The 21,341-nt window shown below is 44.7% G+C and overlaps 2 protein-coding genes across 3 annotated transcripts in view; one reads left to right on the forward strand and one right to left on the reverse strand.

The window, feature by feature from the left end:
- LOC137433495 (receptor tyrosine-protein kinase erbB-4-like) overlaps positions 1–21,341 on the reverse strand; it is a 538,358-nt gene that overhangs the window by 166,252 nt on the left and 350,765 nt on the right. The window lies entirely within an intron of this gene.
- LOC144894123 (uncharacterized) overlaps positions 1–21,341 on the forward strand; it is a 554,169-nt gene that overhangs the window by 142,826 nt on the left and 390,002 nt on the right. The gene's annotated exons all lie outside the window — the stretch shown is intronic.

The raw sequence follows: 21,341 nt of genomic DNA on the forward strand, positions 1-21,341 counted from the left end.
TGAATTTACTGGAGAAAGTGTTAAAGGTCGGAGAACTGAGAGAGAAGAGAGAGCAATAGATAGTGGAAAACAGAGAGACCACCAACCCTGCCTGAGATGTGCGAGTAACATAGCTTGTGTTTTGGCCTCATCACATCACAGGATATTCCAAAAAAATTCAGAGCTTTAGTTTCAAAATAATCCAGGAGAGAAAATCTGGTTCTAGATCACCAGTAAATAGCAGAGAGCATTATGCCATTGAGCTTGAGAAAAAGTACTTTTTATCCATTCTCTTGTGCTTTGGCTACCTTTGCATATATATATATATATACTAGCTGAGGTACCCGGCTTCGCCCGGGTTGAATAAGAATAATACAAATATATGATGAAAAGAACATGTATATTTTAGAGCAATATCACAGTACATTTCCTACATGACGTTTTGTCAATTTTCAATTTCTCAAAACCTCTTGGTATACATATACAACATTTCTGGTTTTCTTACTTGGTGCCAAGACATAAAGATTGCTTGGTTTTCCAACCCTCGAGCAGCCCACGTACAGCTGGCCATGGGAAGTACCTGGCATTGCCGGGTGGGGGAAGGGAGGGGAGGAGGATGGGGAGGGGAGGGGAACGGGGGAGGAGGGGAGGAGAGGGTGGGGAGGGGAGGAGAGGGTGGGGAGGGGAGAAGAGGGGGGGAGGGGAGAAGAGGGGGGGAGGGGAGAAAAGGAGGGAGGGGGAGGAGGAGAGGGGAGAAGAGGAGGGAGGGGGGAGGAGGAGAGGGGAGGGGGGGAGGTGAGGGGGGAGGGGGGAAGGGAGGGGGAGTGGAGGGGGAGGGGGAGGGGGAGGGGGAGGGGGGAGGTGAGGGGGAGGGGTGAGGGGAGGTGGGAGGGGGAGGGGAGGGGGAGGTGGGAGGGGGGAGGGGGGAGGGGGAGGGGGGAAGGGAGAGGAGGGAGGGGGGAGGGGAGGGGGGAGGGGAGGGGGAGGGGGAGGGGAGGGGAGGGGGAGGGGGAGGGGAGGTGAGGGGGAGGGGAGGTGAGGGGGAGGGGTGAGGGGAGGGGGGGAGTGGAGGGGGGAGGGGGAGTGGAGGGGAGGGGGTGGAGGAGAAGGGGGAGGGGATGGGAGGGGGGAGGGGAGGGGGAGGGAGGGGAGGGGGAGTGGAGTGGGAGCGGGGAGGGGAGGGAGAGGGGGAGGGGTGGGGGGAGGGGAGGGGGAGGGGAGGGGGGAGAGGAGGGGAGGGGGGAGGGGGGAGAGGAGGGGAGGGGGGAGGGGAGGGGGAGTGGAGGGGGAGGGGAGTGGAGGGGGAGGGGGAGGGGAGGGGAGGGGGGAGGGGAGGGGAGGGGGGAGGGGAGGGGAGGGGGAGTGGAGGGGGAGGGGGAGTGGAGGGGGAGGGGGAGTGGAGGGGGAGGGGGAGTGGGGAACGGCTAGCTTGGCAAGCGATAGCAGGCTTTTTACTTTTATTTTTACCTCAATGAGGGCCATATATATAGTCCGTTCTTGGTGCCTTCAAGTTCAACATAAAGTTTTTTAAAGGAAAAATAATGCAGATGTATAACAATCCACCAATGCAAGTTCAGAAATGAATGCAGATCCTTTACTTTGCGATACAAACGCAATTCCCGCCATTTCCACTCACGATCGAGGCCTCCACAGTGACCGCGCCTCTTCTTCCTCCGACAACTTCATCTCACTTCTTTCACTCAAAATGCACGAAATTCTGCCGCATGAAATGATGTAGAGGCCTCGTCGGGGGGATATAAGGTAGATAAGGAAGGCGTTGTAACAGAAGAATCAAAATAAAAGTGGAAGAACATAAGGAAATGGGAGCTATTCTGGACCCACAGCTAAACCCGACAAACCATTGCAATACACCCCGAACGTCTAGTGCCGCCACAAACTACACCATGGAATTGCAGCTGGCGCGGTTTTTAAAAACCATTGATATTAAAATAAAACGTAGCCTAAAACCACCGGGATTTTATGCTGATTCCGAATCTGTGTCTAAAACTTTTCTCCGATGTGTAGTTCTTGAGTTATAAGCGGACATCCAGACAGACACACACACACACACACACACACACACACACAGACACTCCTCCTTTATATATAGAGATATATATATATATATATATATATATATATATATATATATATATGTATGTATATACAGTGCATTGTGCATTCAGAAAGTATTCAGACCCCTTCACTTTTTTCACATTTTGTTATGTTGAAGCCTTATGCTGAAATCGTTTAAATTCATTTTTTCCCTCATCAATCTACACTCAATACCCCATAATGACAAAGAGAAAATAGGATTTTAGAACGTTTTGCAGATTTATTAAAAAGAAAAAACTGAAATATCACATTGACATAGGTATTCAGACCCTTTGTTATGAAACTTCAAATTTAGCTCAGGTGCCGCCCATTTCTCTTGATCATCTTTGAGATGTTTCTACACCTTGATTGGAGTCCACCTGTGGTAAATTCAATTGATTGGACATGATTTTGAAAGGCACACACCTGTCTGTATAAGGTCTCACAGCTGACAATGCATGTCAGAGCAAAAACCAAGCCATGAGGTCGAAGGAACTGCCTGCAGAGCTCAGAGACAGGATTGTGTAGAGGCACAGATTTGGGGAAGCCTACAAAAAAATTTCTGCTGCATTGAAGGTTCCCAAGAGCACAGTGGCCTCCATAATTCTTAAATGGAAGAAGTTTGGAACAAACAGGACTCTTCCTAGAGCTGGCCGTCCAGCCAAAATGAGCAATCGGGGGAGAAGGGCCTTGGTAAGAGAGGTGACCAAGAACCCGATGGTCACTCTGGCTGAGCTCCAGAGATCCTGTGTGGAGATGGGAGAAAATTCCAGAAGGACAACCATCACTGCAACACTCCACCAATTTGGGCTTTATGGCAGAGTGGCCTGACGGAAGCCTCTCCTCAGTGAAAGACACATGAAAACTCGCTTGGAGTTTGCAAAAAAGCACCTAAAGGACTCTCAGCGGTGAGAAACAAGATTCTGTGGGCATGTAGCCAACATGATCGAAGATTGCAGCGAAGAATTGTTCGAATGGTAGCGAAAGGACCTAGGTCAACTGCCAATCAGATTCAAGCTAGCCTTCAGACACAAGGTACAACAGTTTCAACTCACACCATCCATCGCCAACGCAATGATGGAGGAGAGAGAGAGAGAGAGAGAGAGAGAGAGAGAGAGAGAGAGAGAGAGACAGAGACAGAGACAGAGACAGAGACAGAGACAGAGACAGAGACAGAGACAGACACCAACACCAACTAGAATTGGCCAAAACACACCTGAACAAGCCAAAATCCTTCTGCAAGATGTCTTGTGGACAGATGAGACCAAATTAGAGCTTTTTGGTAAAGCACATCATCTCTATGCTTCCAGAAAACAAAATGAAGCCTTCATAGAAAAGAACACCTTCCCTGCAGTCAAACATTGAGGAGGTTCGGTGATGTTTTGGTGTTGCTGTGCTGCCTCTGGCACTGGGTGCCTTGAATGTGTGCATGGCATCATGAAATCAGGAGATTACCAAGGAATTTTGGAGCGCAATGTTCAACCCAGTGTCAGAAAGCTGGGTCTCCGTCGAAGGTCATGGGTCTTGCAGCAGGACAATGACCCCAAACACATTTCAAAAATCACCCAAGAATGGTTCAAGACAAAACGCTGGACTGTTCTGAAGTGGCCAGCAATGAGTCCAGATCTAAATCCCATTGAACACCTGTGGGGAGATCTGAAAACAGCAGCTGGGAGAATGCACCCTTCAAATCTGGGAGAACTGGAGCAGTTTGCACAAGAAGAGTAGGACAAACTGCCAGTAGAGGGGTTTAGGAAGCTCATTCATTGATATAGGAAGCGCTTGACTGCTGGTATTTTGTCCAAAGGTTGTGCTACCAAATATTAAGTCGTTTGTCAATAATTTTGTCAATGCCATTTCTTTTTATTTTCTGATTTAAAAGGATATATTAAGTTCTGAATCAAAACCAAAGGTTCTGTAATAGCAACAGTGAAATAAACAATTGTGGAGACTAAATCCTTTTGTCAATTCCAACTTATTTTTAGAGAAAATTGTGAGTTATTTGAAAAAAGTGCAAGAGTGCCAATATTTTTGGCCATGACTGTATATTTATTGTCACATCCGTGGCCAATGAACAGCGGCCACAGACGGATAACCGATCAGTTAACTCCGTTAAGATCTGTTAAGGCAACAGTTTGAAACTTGGCGGTATTATTTTTGGCACATGTGGGCGAAGAAAACCAGGGTCTTACCTGTACGACGGAACCACAGGGCTTATTCCTCGAACCCACAAACACAGATACGAGACAAGGAAAATTCACAATACAAGAAATGAAATGCAACAACATTGATTTAATGAAAGTAAAGCACGGAAAGAAAATGAATGGTGAGGTAAATCTATAATCCTACTTGGGACGTCTCCACTCAGACACAAATACGGACAAGGGGAAAGATAAAAGAAAAATAAATGGTTTAATTCCAAGCCGGCCGGCACTTAGCTTCATGTCCCCAAATCGCTGATAGGGCTTGCTGGTCGTCGAACCAGAGTCACCGCGTGGGAAGCACACAAGATGGCACGGATCGCGTCCGTAGCCAGCCACCGGCGTGATGCAAGCAAGCAGGATAGCCTTCTTTGTTTCGCTTGCGACCTCCTCCGTCTCCAAAGAGCACCACCATCAACCTACACCTCACAATGCTGCCCACACAGCCAAGAGCTCCCCGCGCTCTTCAAAAGTGCGCCCAAACTCCAAGCTCCAGGACCACACAATGGCACCGACTTCCTTGTCCAAAACCCAGCCAGAGACGGATTCTTCTTCCTCCTGCTCAAACTTTCCTCGGCCTAACGTCACACCGACGTCACCTCGACAAATCGCCGTGTTCCACCCATCGCCCCATGGTCGGCCTCGACGAATCGTGCATTTCGGGGGCGGGGTCTCACAGCCCTCTTGACCATCCACCGATTCTCCGCCTCTACTGGGCGGGGCTGTTTTCCTTAGATGGATGGTGGGGCAGGGTTTACTTTGCAATTGGGGTGACGTTCGGCACTGTTTGCATTATCTCGGTTGTTGTGGTTTAATGGAGCGCTCACCTGGCTGGCCGAGTGAATGTAAAAACATAAGGAAAAATCACAGGACGCTTACTGGAAATTATCCTTTAAGCACTATTTAACTAATACAAAACCACCCTTTATGTGGTGACACATAAACAACCTTAAGCTCATGGGTTCCCTGCTTATGTACATCGAGATGTCTTCTACACGTCACATGGTCCATGCTAATCTATACATTCCTATCTCCATTATGACAATTCGTCACATACGTCACGTCATGTATTATGAATCGTTATAAATTTTTCTCTCATCTAATGTTTGCTCTTGACTGCCTATAATATAATTATCTCCGCCACCGAAGGTGGATTGGGGTTGTGTTTTCACCCCTGTCTGTCAGTTTGTTTGTCTGTTTGCCTGTGAACAATATGTCTCAAAAAGTTGTGGACGGATTGAAACGAAGTTTGACATAGAGGTAGTGTATGTAACAAGGACGAAATGATTAGACTTTGGTGAAGATCCGGATTCGGATCCGGCTAGTAGAATTTTCAAAGTGATTCGTCACCATTTAGTGATAGAGCTAAAACCGATACATAGCAGGATATCTCAAAAAGTTATGGACGGATTTGGACGAAACTATCTGAATATGGATTCGGATATGATAATTATTTAATTTTTAAGTGATTCTTCACCATTGAGAGATCGGGTGAAAAGCGATATATAACATGATATTTAAAAAAAAGTTATGGACGCGTTATGACTAAACTTGGTGGACGAGTTGGTTGAGTGACAAGAACAAGCTGATTAGATTTTGGTTCAGGTCCGAATCCAGATCCGGTCTGTCAGTGGGATACAAAACATAAACTGTTCAGCCTGGCGGAGGTATGCGCTCTACTGAGTGCTCATCTAGTTTTAATACTGTATAATGAAGGTGTTGGCTTAGCGGTGTTGGCTTAGTGGTTTGGGGTTAGCCTGGTGTTGGCTTAGCAGTTAGGGTACCGGCTTGGGATCCTAGGATCCTGGGTTCGAATCCCGGTCAATCGCTGAATTAATGCCAGGGGGGTTGACTCAGCCTGTCATCCTTCCGAGGTCGGCAAATTGAGTACCAGCTTGCTGGGATGAATGATCACGGTGAGTACCCCGATTTAGAATAGGTACACCGTATCCCTGCGCATCGTAAGAGGCGACTAAGGGTTGGCGTCAGGAAGGGCATCCGGCCATAAAAACATTGCCTCAAACAGGGAACCATGATTGTCAGCGGGCCCGCAAGGCTAACCCCTGCTCTCGCGGGGAAAATGGCCTTAAAACGATCATTCATTCATTCATTCATAATGAAGGTGGTGTTACTGGTTTACTACAGTGGTGCAATTAGGCTCTAAGTTAAACTATTTGGAGATTAGTAGGTCAAATATCCACTCAATATGATCTAAGTCGAAGCTCAAAATTATAATAGCTATACCTTTGGGGTATACTGCAAACTGCCATCCAAAGGGATTTTGAAGGATGTTGTATGGGAAGTACCTGGCATCAGTCCAAATAAATACATTCTTCAGATAAGGATCTGTGAATGTTGGTTTGGGGGGGGGGCAGGGGGCGGGGGGAGGGTCATCCACTCAATAGGAAGCGATAGATAGAAGTTGGATGATAAGTTAAAGTTGAATTGCATAGTAAATGGGCTCATGTCAATGAAGACAACTGGCTTATTATTCCTTGTGAATAACAGGAAAGAATGCAAGGAATTGAGTTGGCTATTTGTGAGACCTCCATACAATTTGAGCCTATTTAATTGGAAAGTTCAGAGAACACCTTACCCCATGCAGTCTTGAGAAAAAGGACATGGGAAAGGTCTTTCAAGTCTTTTCAATTCTCGAGAATGACCTATATTAGCTTTATTCATGAACTTTGAAAAGCAGGCGTGATGGCAACCTATGCGAAAGGATTCCAGAGCTGAACCTGCCAACTAACTCTGCCCTCAGTGAGCGCAGCAAATTTGATTGATTGAGATGACGTAAAAAATTTTGCCAAGTAGGCTACTGTAAAACTGATGTTTTTTAGAAGTGCAAACAAGGCAATTTGTGTTAAACCGTGTTCAAGTATACAAGTAAATGAAATAAAATAAAAGTTAAAGGCTGCAAAAAACTATTCTGAGGTTTACCGGCATTGAAGCAATGTCTTTTACACCACCTTATTTAACACATTATATTAGTTATTCGTGTTTGTTGTCTGTGTCCTTCATGGCATCCCCAAAAACAGTAAGTTTCCTGGTTGGAATGATTTTCAATCCTGTTTGATTGCCTGACAGACTGAAGCAAATGCTTTATCATGAGTGTTCAGGTGTGCTCATGACGAGACTCAGTATAATTTGCCAAATTCAAAGTCAAACTACTGCTAAACTACAGATTCGTTTTCCAATTCATGTTCTGATTCGTGTTCAAACATGACATTCAATTGAAATTAAGCAGTTCCTCAATCATAGAAACAGACAAAAAATACAGACAGACAGACAGACAGAGTGAACCAATTGCTTAACCTGCTTTGTACTACACACACCGTGTACATACACCAAACCGGTGTAAACATGAGCAGTCATGTCAGATGGCACTGGAACAAAATTAATGGCTCAAATTCTGAGGATTTCTATATTACATCACAAAATATTGCATAGATTACTGATCAATCTCCCTTTGACTTTCACTCTCAACTTAACATCATGTACAGTGCCTTAACATATCATGTACAGTGCTTACGGTGACCTTTTCACATTTTGTTGCGCTACAGCCTGAATTTAAAATGGATTAAATTGACATTTTTTTGCCACTGATCTACACATACTATCCCATAATGACAAAGTGGAATTTTTTGTTCAGAAATTTTTACAAAATAATGAAAAATAAAATACAGAAATGTCTTGAGTCAATAAATATTCAACCCCTTCGCTATGACATGTCAAATTGAGCTCAGGTGCATCCAATTTCCTTTGATCATCCTTGAGATGTCTCTGCAACTTGATTGGAGTTCACCTGTGGCCAATTACATTGATTGCACATGCTTTAGAAAGACACACACCTTTCTAAATAAGGTCCCACAGCAAAAGCTCTACCATGAAGTCTAAGGAAAAGTCCGTAGAACGCCAAGATATAATTGTGAGGAGGCATAGATCTGGGAAAGGGCATAAAACAATTTCTAGAGTGTTGAAAGTTCCCAAGAGCACAGTGAGCTCCATCATTAGAAAATGAAAATAATATGGAACTACCCAGATTCTTCCTAGAGCTGGCCAACCAACCAAACTGAGCAACTGGGCAAGAAGGACCTTGGTCAGGAAGGTGACCAATAACCCAATGACCATTCTTTCAGAACTACAGAGTTCCTTGCCTGAGATGATAGAATCTGCCGGAAGGACAACATTCTCTGCAGCACGTCACAAATCCAGGCTTTATGGAAAAGTGGCTAGACGGAAGCCACTCCTGAGAAAAAGGTACATGACAGCACACCTGGAGCTTGCAAAAAGTCACATGAATGAATCTGAGATCATGAGGCAAATATTCTGTGGTCTGATAAGATTGAAATTGAACTCTTTGGCCTGAATGCAAAGTGCTTTGTCTGGTGGAAACTGAGTACTCCTCATCAACCATCCAACACAATCCGTACCATGAAGAATGGTGGTGGCAGCATCATGCTATGGGGATGCTTTACAGCAGCAGGGACTGTGAGACTTGTAAAGATAGAGGGAATAATGATTGGAGCCAAATACAGGCAAATCCTTGAGGCTTCCTGCTTCAGCGTGCAAAAGACCTTGGACTGCGGCAATGATTTACATTACAACACGAGAATGACCCCAAGCATACAGCCAAAACACTGGGATGGCTTGAGGACAGCAGCATGAAAGTCCTAGCATGGCCCAGCCAAAGCCCAAACTTGAATCCCGTTGAATGATTTCGAAAAATATGGAAAGACCTGAAGATTGCTGTTCACTGACACTCCCCATACAGCTTGACAGAGCTTGAGGAAATCTGCAAGAAGGAATAGGAGAAACTCTCCAAAATCTAGATGTGCAAAATTGATACAGACATATCCAAGAAGATTTGCAGCTGTAATCACTGCCAAAGGCGCTTCTACGAAGTGTTTATGCTTCGGGTTGAATACTAATGAAAATTAGATATGTCTGTATTTCATTTTTAACTATTTTGTAATAAGTTCCAAAGAAAATTCCACTTCGACATTATGGGATAGTATGTGTAGATCAGTGACAACAATCTCAGTTCAATCCATTTTAAATTCAGGCTGTAACACAACAAAATGTGAAGAAAGTCAGAGGGTGTGAACACTTCCTGAAGGCACTGTACATGAGTGCATGATAAAAATTTCAAAGATAAATAAATATTTACTCCAAAGACACCAGTGAAAACAGGTTTCATAGTAAAGGTAAACTCTATAGTCTAGTAGGAAGACTAGGTCCCCCTGCACCCCCCGGAGATATACTTCTAATCAGTGTTTCTAGATTGGAAAAAATGTGTAGAAAATGACTAGCTATGGCCCCAAGCTGAAAAAATGTCCCACATACCATTTTTATGCAAATTACTGCTGCCATTATCAAAAAAAGACTAGGTCCCCCTGCACCCCTCGGAGATATACTTCTAATCAGTGTTTCTAGATTGGAAAAAATGTGTAGAAAATGACTAGCTATGGCCCCAAGCTGAAAAAATGTCCCACATACCATTTTTATGCAAATTACTGCTGCCATTATCAAAAAAAGACTAGGTCCCCCTGCACCCCCCGGAGATATACTTCTAATCAGTGTTTCTAGATTGGAAAAAATGTGTAGAAAATGACTAGCTATGGCCCCAAGCTGAAAAAATGTCCCACATACCATTTTTATGCAAATTACTGCTGCCATTATCAAAAAAAGACTAGGTCCCCCTGCACCCCCCGGAGATATACTGAAACTGGCAGTGACTGGTGATTGAAATGCGGTGCCTTTTTGTGTTTCAGGTCGAGGTACGTGAACTCCCCACGATCTACAGCAACCAGGAAGAGACTGATACCAGGGTGGTTCTGTACCTCCATCATGCTGCTACCATCGGATACAAGAACGCTGTAGTCAGAACACCGGACACAGACATCCTCCTGATCCTGCTCCACCATGCCCACAACATCAAGCTGACGGTGTACCTGGATACAGGGTCAGGGAAGCATCGCCAACTTGTCAACGTCTCTGAGCTGGCAGAATCCCTGGGAGAGGACTACTGTGCCACTCTCCTGGGGTACTATGTGTTCAGCGGAGAAGACTGCACCAGTGCCTTCAAAGGGAAGGGAAAAGTCGGGCCCTTGAAAAAGCTGGAGAAGAATCCCAGGTTTCACAGGGCATTCGGTGAATTTCACAGGGTATTTAGAAAAATAAAACTTTGTGTTAACGTCTGTGTAGACGGACCTTAATATGAGTCTATTATTTCGTAAAACTGTGATTATTTTGTAAATAAAGCACTAATTAGCATACTAGTATACCATAGACACATGTAATCATGTTATGAATAGTTCTATCATGATCTATGCCCTTCAAAACATGGGTCTAGACACCTTCATTTTTCAATTATCTGCAATATTGGCTGAGATATGTCAAAAATCGTTTTTTTGATAATGGCAGCAGTAATTTGCATAAAAATGGTATGTGGGACATTTTTTCAGCTTGGGGCCATAGCTAGTCATTTTCTACACATTTTTTCCAATCTAGAAACACTGATTAGAAGTATATCTCCGGGGGGTGCAGGGGGACCTAGTCTTTTTTTGATAATGGCAGCAGTAATTTGCATAAAAATGGTATGTGGGACATTTTTTCAGCTTGGGGCCATAGCTAGTCATTTTCTACACATTTTTTCCAATCTAGAAACACTGATTAGAAGTATATCTCCGGGGGGTGCAGGGGGACCTAGTCTTCCTACTAGACTACTAGGAATTGCTTTCACAATGCTTGGAGGAAGAATATTGTTTGATATGTCAAAAAAAATTTAGCCTCTCATGGTCTGCTGCAATGCTTGACATCACACATCCACTTCAGACTTTATTTTAATATAATAATAATAATAATAATAATAATAATAATGATAATAACAATAACAATAATAATCATCATCATAATCATCCTCAGCAGCATTATCATCGTCAAATACCATGCTCTGCCAGAGCGACAGTTCTGCTGTGGCAGTTTGTATTCCCGGGTTACAATCCTGGACAGGTCACCACTACGAAACGACACAGAATATTGGACTGAGTGTGCAGGAATTCGGAATTTGGCGAAGATACCGGCGACAGGTCATCTGTACTCTTCGCAAAGCACACATGGGATCTTTACCACCAACCAACTAATTCTGGCAGACGGGATGGCCAGTTTAACATCCATGCAAGAAACAGAGCACACTTAGATGCCTCGCCTTACCTGTGAACACCAGAATTACAGTTTATAGCTGGGCAGTGATTCAAACTCAGGCGAGACAGCTCAGATTTGAGTGTGTGTACCTCTGGGCCATCCTGTCAGCTCATTTCAAAATACATTATCAAAATCTTTCCTGACATATTTTCCTACATGACACATTAGGTAAGCTGCATTCAATAAGAATTTATAGGAAACTTTACACATACACAAACACACACACACACACAAACACACACACACACACACACACACACACACACACAAAACAAGGGAACTCCTCACGAACCACAAATTATTTGACAAAAACTGATGCATCTCGAGAATGTACTTGCCGAGACGAGAAGGAAGCAGCAGCCTGATGGAGCTCAACAAAGTGCACAGAGTAACAACTGTTGGATTGGCACGGTAAGTGAAAAGTTCAACAGACGACAGAATCCAATTTGTACACAAACACAAAGACAGCAAGCCAGAAAAGGTATCCCTCACGGATCTTGCAAAAAAATTTCCAAAGCCAGGTGTGAATAGAAGATGTCACACATGAAACCGAAACAGCAACAAATACAGTCCCAAATATTGCAAAAAAGACAAAATAAAATATAAAATGAAATATCAACAGATCTACACCGACAACTGGCAGAACGATAAAAGAGCAAGGAGGTATTGAGTATAAATATATACATACAGTACATATATACATATATATATATATATATATATATATATATATATATATATACACAGTGCATTCAGAAAGTGTTCAGACCCTTTCACTTTTTTCACATTTTGTTATGTTGCAGCCTCATGCTGAAATCGTTTAAATTCATTTTTTCCCTCATCAATCTACACTCAATACCCCATAATGACAAAGAGAAAACAGGATTTTAGGAAGTTTTGCAAATTTATTTAAAAGAAAAAACTGAAACATCACATTGACACAAGTATTCAGACCTTTAACTCAGTACTTAGTTGAAGCACCTTTGGCAGCGATTACAGCCTCGAGTCTTCTTGGGTATGATGCGACAAGCTTTGCACACCTGTATTTGGGGATTTTCAGCCATTCTTCTCTGCAGATCCTCTCAAGCTCTGTCAGGTTGGATGGCGACCGTCAGTGGACAGCCATTTTCAGGTCTCTCCAGAGATCTTCGATTGGGTTCAAGTCAGGGCTCTGGCTGGACCCCTCAAGGACCTTCACAGAGTTGTCCCTAAGCCACTCCTGCTTTGTCCTGGCTGTGTGCTTAGGGTCAGTGTCATATTGTAAGGTGAACCTTCGGCCCAGTCTGAGGTCCTGAGCACCCTGTTTAAGGTTTTCATTAAGGATATATCTGTACTTTGTTCCGTTCATTGTTCCCTCAACCCTGACCAGTCCCCCAGTCCCTGCTGCTGAAAAACACCCCCACAGCATGATGCTGCCACCACCATGCTTCACCGTTGGGATGGTATTGGGCAGGTGAAGAGCGGTGCCTGGTTTCCTCCAGACATGACGCTTAGAATTGAGGCCAAGCAGTTCAATCTTGGTTTCATCAGACCACAGAATCTTGTTTCTCACAGCCTGAGAGTCCTTTAGGTGATTTATTGAAAACTCCAAGCGGGCTTTCATGTGTCTTTGACTGAGGAGAGGCTTCCGTCTGACCACTCTGCCATAAAGCCCAGATAGGTGGAGTGTTGCAGTGATGGTTGTCCTTCTGGAAGTTTCTCCCATCTCCACACAGGATCTCTGGAGCTCAGCCAGAGTGACCATCGGGTTCTTGGTCACCTCTCTTACCAAGGCCCTTCTCCCCCGATTGCTCAGTTTGGCCAGCTCTAGGAAGAGTCCTAGTTGTTCAAAACGTCTTCCATTTAAGAATTATGGAGGCCACTGTGCTCTTGGGAACCTTCAATGCAGCAGAATTTTTTTTTTGGCTTCACCAGATCTGAGCCTCGACACAATCCTGTCTCTGAGCTCTGCAGGCAGTTCCTTCGACCTCATGGCTTGGTTTTTGCTCTGACATGCATTGTCAGCTGTGAGACCTTTTTAGACAGGTGTGTGCATTTCCAAATCATGTCCAATCAATTGAATTTACAACAGGTGGACTCCAATCAAGGTGTCGAAACATCTCAAAGATGATCAAGAGAAATGGGAGGCACTTGAGCTAAATTTCAAGTGTCATAGCAAAGAGTCTGAATACTTTTGTCAATGTGATATTTCAGTTTTTTATTTTTAATAAATTTGCAAAGCGTTCGAAAATCCTGTTTTGTCTTTGTCATTATGGGGTATTGAGTGTATATATATATATATATATATATACGGTGTATATATATATATATACACACATATATTGTCGTGTGATTCCCCTCGGTGAAGACCGGGAAATTACAGATGGCAATTCGAGCGTTAAATTGAGGCGACGATCAAATACGGACTTCACTATATATGCGTGGGCAGAAGAAAGAGAAGAAGAAGAGGCGGCAACTTTTACCTGACGCGATCCGAGCAGTCTTCGATCCTGCAGGAAATAAACTCAAACGGGAATCCGGTTTAGAATGTACAGTGAAAATAAATAAGGCTTTATTGCCACGGATGTCAATAACAATGAAACGCGCCGGTGACAAAAAACCTCTAATGAGCGATCCTATACACAGACACACACACACACACAGATGGGGAGGATAATTGAAAAGAAATGTTGTGTTTGTCGTGGGGACTTAGCTCTGTGCGTCGTCTGCAGTCGTTCAGGCCCCAAGCGTGCAAGCCCGCCGTGGCACTGGTATGGGCGGGAAGAAAGGCCGCCATCCACCCGTTCGCGCTCCACTCGGCCCCACCGAGCCACTCGCTCGCCCCGGCCTCGTCTGCTGGCATGCCACCGGCATTCCACGTGACTCGAACGGGTCGCGTGCAGTTCGCTCCTCCGGCCGTGCCTGGCTCCGTCCACGCAGAATCGCTCGCTTGGTGTCCAGAACGGGAAGAGCAGAAGCAAAGAGATCAAAGGACAAGATCTTCCACAACGAGCAGGAATGAGAAGGGTACAAGAAAGGAACGAGAAGGGAATGAGAAGGGGAAGAGAAGGTCCACGACCATCCGCTATCGCATCCAAAACGATAGGAGAAAATGCTGGCTTGCGAGTCGTTTTGTCGCTCGTTGTCTGACATCACCGGCCCTCCCTACCAATCAGTCGCCAGCTTCTTGCCCCTGCCTTGACCAATCACGAGTCCCTCTGGGCGTGTCTATTGCCTGGCTTGCTCGATGTTTGTTGCTATGCCAGCTGGTGATGTGGCTGGCTGTGGCTTCATCCGCAGTGCCCCGAACTGGCTTCCGGAGAGTTTTATTGTTATTGTGGCGGCGGGGAATTTAAGTAGTGTGTGTGGTGTCACTAATGGGCCTGACTAATGTCTATGGTGCGTTGCCATACGGGACAAAGGAATGATCACAGAGGGAATGACGTACAAGGAAATTTTACCTTAATGCCCTAATCTCGTTATCAAGCCCCGCCCCCTTGTGACGGGGACGAATAAACACATAATCCGAACAAACCACCAAAACAGACTTACAGTATTACATGTGGGGTTCTCTATCACGACAACTGGAGCACCTACCTATGCAGATCTACCTAACTCTATATATATGTCACTAAACCAATGCAGGCGCTACCATTCCAGTCTTAACACTTACTGTCTCACACTTAATTAACCTATGAAATAAATCAGGAGGGCTGTGGGAAGTGAACCAAAGCTACCTGCCTATTTTCCTTAACAAGCTATCCCCTTAAACAATCATGCATTTCAAATATTTACAAAAATTAGAATTCGTCGTTCCTGTGGAGGAAACAAACAAACAAACAACGTGCAAAAACCCTATCTTAACCACAAACCTCAACCAAAAACTTGCAAAATTTCAATAAACTCCATAAACATTTCTACAACCCCTTCTGACAGACCGTGTCCCCCGATGGATGCCAAAAGACTCAACGTTACCTGCGGGGCCATCCGAATGTACCCCAAATTTCCACAGGCCCTGTCCTGGTGTTACAGGTGAGTGACATGGCTCGGTGGATTTTGCCCACATTCATTCAACACAAACCCATAGCTTTGCATACACATTCCAAAAATCATTACAACACAAAAATCATAACCAAGCACTTATTTCACCCCTCCCCCCCCCCCACCCCCCCTGCAGGACCATGGCATAGATGTCATATACATGTGTGTTTTTCTCAACTAGGCAGCAGGGAGGTACCGCACAAGTAAGATGGTGGGGGCGCTTCAGGCTGTGGTGCCCGCAGTCCCAAGCAAGTCGCCCGACTTACAATTTCTTTGCCCTCACCCGCCCCCCCCCCCCTTTACCTCTTGGCCCGTGACAGCCAAACAGCTCCTTACGCTGTTACCCCGCCGGTGGGGGTCTCCACACACCAGGCTCCGTTGCCTTCAGCTTCCTTGCAGACTCACGGGTCGTCGGGAGTCTCTCACCCCAGGGTGCCAAACAGACCCCACCACCGACGGGCTCCAATTTCCAGACACCACAGGATGCCAGGGGTAATTGCCGCAGAAGGGAGCCGCAGTAATCGCTCCTCTAGAGCTTGATCTGGACCTGCACCTCCTTCCCCACCCACAAAATCCACAAAAACATTTCCTCCCCCGCTGCCGTTCAATTCTCCAACACATATTTCCACTCAAATATGTCACAACAAGATTTTTCCAACAGCTGCTGCCATGGCCTGCTTTTATGTGAAATCCCCATTCACATTTAAATCACATTTTAAACCACTCTGTCACTCATAACTTAATTTCCAACCTCATGACCACATAAAAACACATAACCTCTACACATAAACAAACGCCACCCACAAGACGCTGTGTGGCACACATTCCATCCCCCTCACTAGCCATGCCATCACTCTCACCCACCCCCTACTCCAAATTACATGTCCCCAATTTAATTAGCAAGTTATGAAGCCTGGGACAGTACATATCCAAGTCACTTACCTCAAGTGCAGGTAGTTGCAGGTTTGTCAGGTCCAAAGTGCCATCCACCACTCAAAATCACAAAATTTATCCCATTGGGCCTACCAAATTTGTCCAAATTGCTCTTTTATCCATACTGTACTGGCAGGTATGTGGATCTACCGTGCAAGGGTCTTCGGGACAAGCTGAGCAGGCGAAACGCCAACATGGCCCATGAGTGCCCATAAGGGAGCACCCCACCATCCATCCTTTGCGCCCCCCCCCCCCCCCCTGGCGAGGAACACGGCCGCACTAGCCCCATCTGGCCAATGTGGTGAGCACCTGCTGCCAACACTACCACACTCACAACCTCGGACCTGGGGGAAGCGGTCGCAGTGCGTGGCATCCACATCACGTCACCTGCGCCGCCCACATCCCCCAGTCCACACAACTGCAGCCCCCAGTGCCCACCCACATTTGACCATGCCAAGTTCCAGCAGACAGCCATGCTCCACCAGGAGACTCACCCAGAAGACATAGTCCACACACCTCGGACACCCACAGCACCAAGTTGATCCCCAGACTACCCAACTACATCTCCACAACTCCGCATCCCAAATATTGGCGCAGTCGCCCCCATATCCAGTTGAAGGCTATGTCCTGCTAACCTATCAATTTGATGTACCTGTGATCATACGAGTGTGATCGGGTGATAGGTACAATAGGGACTTAGCCAATTCCCCTATGTGTCAGACCTGGTGATCAATCCATTGTCCCTTATGGCAACGCACTCTTATATGTTAGCTAGATCCATTAGTGCACACACTAATTAAATTCCCCCTCTGCCACAAGATGATAAATTTGACCGGAAGAACAAACAGGCTGCAGTCACGCAGTAGTACAACATGGCCAGCAAACATCGCGCAGGAGGCCGAGGGACACGCACAGAAGGAGCCTGCAACACGAGCGCCGATTGGAGAGCAGGACGATGAAGGACGTGCCACTCTGACTGGCCACAGACAAATGACGATCACCAAAAGGCGCGAAGATTTGGGCAGTCTGTGTGGAGGGCGCGAAGGAGGACGCAAAGAGCGACGCAGCGGTTGGATGAGAGAATCTGTGACGTCAAGGCACAGGCGGTAAAACCACGGACAAGCCGACATTTTGCCACTTCTCGTTCCTGGATCCATCCTGCCCGGACCTCTACCTCGACCTTTCTTCTTGCCTTGTTCTTCTGCCCTTGCCTCGCCCTGTTCGTTTGGTCCCTTCATCTGCGACTCTCTCGCCACGAACGCTGGGTGCATCGGAGGGCCGTGCCGAATCCTAGGAGGACGTGGGCCTGGCAGTGTGCGAGCGAGAGGTGTCATCGAGGCCTGGTCGCGCTGACGGCCGAGCGGTTCCCAAGGATCGGAGCCGTGCTGGAATGCACACTTGGATCCCGGACGATTCCTGATGGACGCTACACTAAGAGACAGATAAGCTCGCATTCCACAACACGACGAACTGTATATTTTATTATCCTTCCCATCGTGTGTATTCGAAGTCTGTGAGTGGGGACATCCCAACCTAGGTTCTAGTTTTGATCATTGCGTTTCCCTGTCCCGATAGTTGTTTGAAATAAACCCTTTTATTCTTTTCTTTTCTATTCAAAATCCCGTGTTCGTGTGAGTTTAATCGCTTTGCAGGTTGAAGACGCTGGCACGTGCGGGCCATGAGGTAAATCTCGCCGCCGCCTCTTCGGTTGAACTTCCCAACCCATCTTCCCTCCTTCCTCCTGCGCGTGTATAGTAAATCTACCATTGACCCGGACGCCTCGTTAAGCTCGATTCCATCCATGGATGCTCTGTCTTAATAGAGTCGTCCACACGACAATATATACACACACACACATACACACATATATATATATATATATATATATATATATATATATATATATATATATATATATATATATATACATACATATATAATAGCTTCAGTAACGAGTAAAGTACTGAAGCTGCTATGATAATGTTCTGATTAAAATTTTGCCTTTGTTCAGTGTGTGTGTGTGTGTGTGTTCAGTGTTCAGAGCTTTGTGTGTGCCCCCATACAATAAAATGTGTGGTAACTTTAATGCTTTCTACATATAAATACTTTGGAATATATGCAGCAATTTTAGAACACGTGCTTTTGTAATCCCACCCAGAGGCTCTTTAAGTCGTCCAAAGGGATGAAAATCACAAGGTGACATGCCCGGACTGTTATTGGGTGTGATTTTGAACTTCCCAACCCATCTCTGATGAGTAGTAGTGGTCACATTTGCCATGTGAAAGCGAACATTTTCCTGTCGTAAAGTAATGCCGCGAGAAAACATACCTGGCAATTATCTGCATATTGCTCGTCTCACATCATTGTGTAATCAGTCACTGTATTACTGTGCATTGATTGCTTCTCCATGTTACATAAATTCCCCATGAATTAAACCATGCATATCCCGAAACACCACTGCCATAAGATTTCCATGTGATAGCTGATTTTCTTGTAGGTAAGGTCCAAAATGTCTCCACTCAATGCTCGTTTTATTTGATTCTGGCATTAAGTGATGAACCCAGGTCTCATCAGAAATCACAATCTTCGTCAATAAAATATCTCTCCTTATGTTTGTGTTTAAGGAATGTTGTTGCAATGGCCACACTAGTTTCCTTTTGATCAATTGTGCGGTCCCGCATTGCACCAACTTTGAATTTCAAGTGAGTACCAATTGTTGCTTCCACTGTTCCAACACTGACATCCAATTATTCTGCAATTTCACATCGAGTAATCCAGAAAGTCACCAAAATTTCCTGTTCACCGCATTTGGTGGCAAATTAAAATATTCAGGATTGCTGAACAAATCCAGGGCAGTTTTAAAAAACTCATTACACCATTTAAATGCACAATTATGTTCAAGACACGCATCACCAAATTGCAGATTTCAGGAGTCTGATGTTTCCTTTCAGAATGAACTTGGTACATCTCTGTTCCAAAACAGACATGACATTGGCCACAAACTTGATTTTAACCATAATACTTTGACTGGCACTGACCTCACTTCCTGTATGGCTTACTCATGAGTAGACTATTTAATTGCGCAATATTTCAGCATTGAGCTATTGTTTTTACATCCCCTGCAATAAAATGTCCACAACAACCTTGAACTACCCTCATATATTTCATCTTCAATACTTTAGATTTCGGCAAGACGGGTTGTTATTTAATTTTTCCAGTTGCAATGAAGGAAAATTATTTGGCACAATTACTGAAAGCACAAAATGAGGGGGTTTGATGGTGGGAGGGGAGAAAGAGAAGAAGGAAGTAGAGTTGTTGAGTAGGGAGCAGGAGGAATGGGAATGGAAAGAGACTAGAGTAATGAGAGGAGATGGATAGGAAAAGTACGGTTTGGAAATAAATAATTCCAGTAATTTGCATAGTTTGAATGGCCTCTAGTGAAATCAGCACTGTACTCAAGCAGAGAAAATAGATTCATGATGTCATTGTGAGAATCCTGTTCACTACCAAAATGAGCTTGGGATTTCATTTTGACCTACAGACTGTTACTCATTTCCTGATTAATGCACTGCCATTTGGATCTTATGAATGCAAGCATCCATTGGGTTCCTCACTTGTAGGCAAAATATAGTGCAGGCCTTATAACTGATTTATCTCCTTCATCTCATCCAGGTGGAATGTCTGTGTAGCAGCTGTAATGGATACAAAGTTGACCTCACACTTTCCATGAGTCTACTCCTATGCAGGTTAAAATCCAATACTTTCTATCATCGCTGGAAAAAAAAATGACAAAATAAGGATGAGGAATGTGTTCATGTTTAAAAAAAAAAAAAAAAATGGCAACAAAGAGATCTTGTTACTATGTGCCTACTCTTCGTGAAAAGTGATAACATATGACATTTTTTATTCACACTTTACATCAAGGAACCATTGTGCCGTTTTGGGTCCTTTTGAAAAACTGATGTTGACATTATCTTGAACGTAGGAGGGTGGGAGTCTCAATGTCATCAAGATAAATTATCCAGCACAATCCGAGGAAGAAATAGTGAATTCGTTATTCAAAGACCAAAACTCAACGTGTGAGCGTGCCTTTAAGCATCACACCTTCACCAAAGTGCCCGTTGAGACGCAATGCCGTTGAGAGCATTGCATGGGCGTGTGCTCGACTCCCAGTATGACATGAAAATCATATTTCCTCAAGAGCTGCTGGGGTTTCAGCATATGTACAGTGCTACTGAGGGGTTTGCTAATCGATATCTACCATATAAGACACAATGTCAGTTTGTGTGTTTGTACTGTCTGTCCCCCTTCATAAGCACGATTTGAGTCAGGTTTTAAAGGCCAATAATTTAACAACAAAGTGTGATTTGTCTACGAACAAACTACGAACAACAAACTACGGTCTATTTTTTGAGGATAAAACAAACTCGAAAAACATTTTCCATAAAAAAGTAGGTATGTCTCTTCAATTGGAAATGTAGACGATGGCTTGCAAACCAAGCGTCAAGGGTGGTGTACAGCTAAGGGTTTTTTAAAACAACAATAAATACAAGGCGCAGGGAGATGAAATTCGCTGCACATGATGTGTAACGCGCGCAGAGTAAAACGAGTGTTCATTCATGTCCGTAGGATGTCTAATAAATAAAGAAGATCGAAGCACACCTGACACTAGGCCGAGGCTTCAGACTTTGGCACGCTCACGAGGCTGCACCGTGGAATAAACTGTTCCAACCCGTCATATTTGATGGGCTTTAATATTAGTTTGAACATCATTGTGCAGTACAGGGCCCAACACCTAATCGAGAAAATTGCAAGTAACAAGGAAATACAAAAAAACTAATACGAAGAAGGAATACTCAAAGATAACTTACAAATGCAATAACCTTAATATATATTCAAGTGAAGCTT

This window comes from Myxine glutinosa, chromosome 10 (genome assembly GCF_964187855.1).
Source record: "Myxine glutinosa chromosome 10, kmMyxGlut1.1, whole genome shotgun sequence".
Lineage (NCBI taxonomy): Eukaryota > Metazoa > Chordata > Myxini > Myxiniformes > Myxinidae > Myxine > Myxine glutinosa.